The following is a 4723-nucleotide window of genomic DNA, read 5'->3' on the forward strand; positions in this document are numbered from 1 at the left end:
GAGAGCTTCTATCACAGTCACATGTGTTTAAAGCAAAGCTGAGATTTGTTTAGCTGGACAATGAAGCGGACAAATGTAGAATAATTACACTGGGGGAAAAAATAGTGCTCTGTTTGTGGCTAGTTACAAATGTGTGGAGAATCCTGGACGTCTCCAGCCAGGATGCCACAGTTTATTGAGGCCTGAGCTGTTGACAAAATACAGGACTGTGATTTGACCATCTGCAGATCAGACTCTGTCTTTATTTTCCAGTGCTCACGTGGACCGTGCGATTCTCCACACAGCTAAATGCACCCTCATGTTCCCCCGAAACAGAACCCCCCGCCACATTGTCCGTCTCTCTCCCTCTGTGTGTCGCTCATTCCCCTATATTTCAGAAATTGCAGCCATATGTCTGAAGGGACCCCAGGTTCAAACATGCACCTTGAGAAACAACACTATTATCTACAACTGACTTTGAACTTCAAGTGTATAAAGAGGGTGGGGGGAGCAGTCCTGTAGGGAGAGGGAAGGTGGCAGAGGGTGTAAGGAGAGATCGGGAGATTAAAAAAAATTTAAGATAGACAGATGAGGTTAAGAGGGGTGATCTCTCAATGTGTGTTTGTATGTGCGTGCTTGTCTGTGTGCGTACATTTGCCTGCCTACAGTCGTCTGAATCCCAGGGAAGATTGATTGCCTTCCAAAGATAATCTGTCCCAGACACTCCCCTTCTCTGCCTCCCATCCACCTCATGCTCCTCTCCTCCCTGTCTCCCCTTTCTCACCCTTGTCTACCTTCCCTGCCCTTTGCTCTCCCAGTTGCCATAACCTCCCCATCCTGTCTGAGCACCTTCTGCCCCCTCTTAGCACTTTTCCTCCCTTATGATTTGTTTTCTTCACTTGGACATGCACTTTTTACAGAAGAAGACGAGGAAGTGTGAAAAGCATTATCCAGATCCTACATTTCACCTAAATCGTTAGGTGAAGCAAAGGTGTATCTGATGGTTCACATGCCCAAAGGAAATGTTTCAGGCTCTGTCTTTCTTAAACATTCTCTCACTCTTAAACTTCCCCTGCTGTATCCAAAGAAAACTATCACACTTTTTCCACGGTTAGTGTCTTTAATAACCCTTGATTTCCTTCTCTGCATGCCCAACCCAAACCTATGTCTCAAGAATTTATATGACAGGCTGCGTAACAAACCTCTTCCATCTGGCTTTAAGATACAAAATGAATAAAACATCTGACAGACAGAGAGGCACCTTTACTCCTCCTTTTCTTGTCCTCTTTGTCCTTTTCACCCTGCCACCAATAAAGAAGACAAGAGAGCTCCTTATGGCGATACAGAAAGTCAAAGTAGCAATGGAATCTTTAAACAACACTTAAGAGTTTTCAGCCATGCTAGCAGCTAAGCTAACATCAGTATGCTAACATGACAATGTTAACATGCTGATGTTTAGCAGGTATAATGTTTACCATGTTCACAATTGTAGTTTAACATTTGTAAATTAGCACAAAACTAAAGTTAGTAAGTATGAATCTTTATGATAAAGAACCTTTGTAACACAATTTTGCAAAGTGGTTTACACATTTAACATCAAGCACAAAGTTCATACAAGAGAAAAACATTAAAAAATACATACAAATGCAATGCACATACAACCACAGAAGGCATACACCACCCAGAGCACAGTCTTGGAATTATAGAAAAGCTAACCTAGAGAAGTAGGTGGGGGGGATGTTCCAAAGTCTAGGTGCAAGGACAGCAAAAGGGAATGTGGCATAACCAACAAGTTTTTAGCTCCTGTACAGCTGAGGCTGATGGAAAGTCAAATGTCTTGACTTAATGATGGTTCCACATAAAAAGTCTGAGTTGCTCCGATTCATCCTATGGGGGACATGAATGTACCACTTTAATGGCAATCTATCAAATACTTACCGAGACATTTCACTCAAAACCATAAATCAACCTTGTGATGGTACCAAAGGAAAAGTTAGGGGAAAAGTCAGCAGAATTCAGTGTTTGGGAACCATGACTATCTGCACTAAATTCTATGACAATGGGTAAGTGAAAACTTTGACTGGCTGGTGGCACTACAGGAAAAGTCAGGAGGTACAAACAAAATGATTAGGATCCATCCTCTGGGGACCATGGCTGTTCTCTGGTAGTCCATTCATCTCTGAAGGTATTTCATGAAAATCTTTGTCATTGTATTACAGTATACCAGGGTATTTAGAAATCCCGGCGGTTTGGCTTTCAATACCATCAAAAATACAGATGCTCCTCTTTCTATTAAACTGATACTAAGATGCTGTATTGAGCTGATGTATTGTAGTGTACACTCAACGTAGGCAGGTGCCTCTGCGTGAAACTGCCTTACTTCAACGTGACATCATGATAACCCCGTTCACTTTCCCATCAGTTGGTAAAAAACACACACGGGGGCTTTAGCTGCAGCCTTAATATACTGATATAAACTGTAACCTACACTGTACATTTACTGCCAAACTTCACTGCTCACCTTTTGTATCTTCTGCACTGCATTCACCTGCCGCACGCCCACTTTCGCTTAACCACACACTTAGTATGCACATCAAAAAGGATTCACTCGATGGCGACTGCGAGGAGTGGGGATAACATTACAAGACTAGTAACAAAGAAAAAGCTTTTGTCCCTGTTTGGGAGGATTCTGTGTGTAGTACTGATGATAAAGGTAAGCTAGCCAACTAGGACAAAGCTGTGTGCACATCATCTCTGTTCAGCACACTGATGTGTCAGCGTCCTTTGCAGCAACATCTGTCATCAAATCTTCCAGCACGAATCTATGGGTGAAGGATAAATATTTCCTATCTATTCATTATTCTAAGAACCATAAGTGAAACCCAGTAAGAAGTAGGCTAACTGCATATTAGAGACTCATTCTTGTAGGCTAGACAGTGGCATAAATGCTACAATAACTTCTATTACCAGCAGCTCAGCTTTTATGTTGTTTTAGTGAACCCCGGTGAAATGTCAGGAAGGTATGAAAAAATAGAAACCACCCAAGCCTAATCTGGCAGAATGATAATGCCATCCGTTAGCCATGCTTGCAAAAACAATATGATGAAAGAACCCTTTCTATGCTTTACTTAATTAAAAACACCACACTGTATGTCTGCAAAAAACCTAATCTACTCTGACACAAGTAAACACATGCAAGCACACCTACCACCTGAAGCATAGTTTAGTCCTGCACAAAGGAACAAGAAATTAGACAACAGGAACTAGTCAAACCAGCTCTGATTTAGTCATAATAGAGATAATAAACATTGAGCTTAAAACTAAAAGCCTCAATCATGGCAAAAGTACTTACAGCAAGGCTAATTGAGAAAATGATGCCCTGCTTCCCTTGAACTCCTCCTGAACCTGCTCACAGCTTTCAAATGATGTCCCTTTGTTTGTGTTTGACCTCTGCGTGGAAATAACCTCCCCAGTTATCCTTGGAAAATTGCAGGGTATGAGCGGAGCTAGCCAGGAGCAAACATGGCTATTGGCTGCTGAGGCGCCTGCTGAGAGAGAAAACACATTGTTGCCATTAGCGTGTGACTCTGACTTTAACAAATGGCTGATCTGTTGTGACATGCTCTTCCTTTCCCTGGTGGATCTGTGACAGGGTTGTTGCGGAGATGGGCTGCTGTCGGGTTGGCTCAGCAAGCCACAAACTGCTGTCTATGAGATTTGTTGAAGAGGAATTTTATGGTTGATTATCTGTAAGCTTAATGTTTTGTTCAACTAAATTACAACCACAAACTCTTATAACAAATTTTTTAAGTAGAAGATCTGAGTTTTTTTCCCTAACAATTGTGCCTTTTAGTTTAAGAGTTTGCATATTTGGATCCAAAAACAGCGCTTGAAGTTGGCCAGTATCCACCGGTATGCCGTACAAGCACTTCTACATGTTAATCTTTGGTGTAACATGACTTGCACTGCGCACTGGCACTTTGCACAAGCAGTTCGTTGTTACGGGTGGTGTGGTGACAGAGAGGACTGAAATGCAGCGCTCAGAGCGAAGGAGGTTTATTGAGGGAAAAGGGTTTGAGGGACTGGAGTGGAGGGAGAGGTGGATGCCGGGGAAACCCTGGCACGGGGAAACCGAGGAGACTGGGACCAGAGAGCCAGGGAACACTGGGAGCCGAGGGGGAACTGGAAGGACGCTGTGGGGGGGGGGGGAAGTCTGGGGAGGAGAGGACAGGAGGAGGAGCCCAGCCAACTGAACAGAGGACGAGGATGAGTGAACCTGGGAGGGAAACAGACAAGGTTAGTGACAGCAGAGACAAAGCATGGGGAAATTAGAAGAAATCAAAATACATGTGAGCTTAAATGTAGAGGTGGCACCAGGTAAGGGGCAACAACAATCAAGCGAGGATGGTGTGGAGAACCGGGGTTGAAATACAGGCAGGGGATGAGGTTGATTACTAGCAGGTGTGGCAGGCTGACGAGGTGGCTGATGAGGTGCAGGTGCAGGTCGTTGGCTGGGCTCAGGAGCAGAGGGAGAGAGAGAGAGCGCACACACAGGGGAAGAGACACAAGGAGGTGGGCAGAGAACAGAGAAAACCAAGGAAAAAGCAGAATAACTGATGAAAAGGAGAAAAAAACAGGACACTCACCATCAGCCGGGCTGCCACCACAACAGTTCGTACTCTTATATGCCCTCTCCAGATCACATTGGGTGATTCATTATAACCCTAAATAAACCTCATTACCC

The 4723-nt window shown here is 43.8% G+C and overlaps 1 long non-coding RNA gene across 1 annotated transcript; it reads right to left on the reverse strand.

Moving 5' to 3' along the window:
- Positions 1-1503: 1503 nt before the first annotated feature.
- On the reverse strand, positions 1504-4421 carry LOC119918290. The gene is made up of 2 exons (XR_005447415.1): positions 4354-4421; positions 1504-4255 (listed from the first exon to the last, which is right to left on the reverse strand). It is a non-coding gene; the product is annotated as an uncharacterized LOC119918290 (long non-coding RNA).
- Positions 4422-4723: the final 302 nt, after the last annotated feature.

The sequence above is a fragment of the Micropterus salmoides genome, unplaced genomic scaffold, assembly GCF_014851395.1.
Source record: "Micropterus salmoides isolate LMB-PRFRI ecotype aquatic unplaced genomic scaffold, ASM1485139v1 Ms_hic_scaffold_23, whole genome shotgun sequence".
Lineage (NCBI taxonomy): Eukaryota > Metazoa > Chordata > Actinopteri > Centrarchiformes > Centrarchidae > Micropterus > Micropterus salmoides.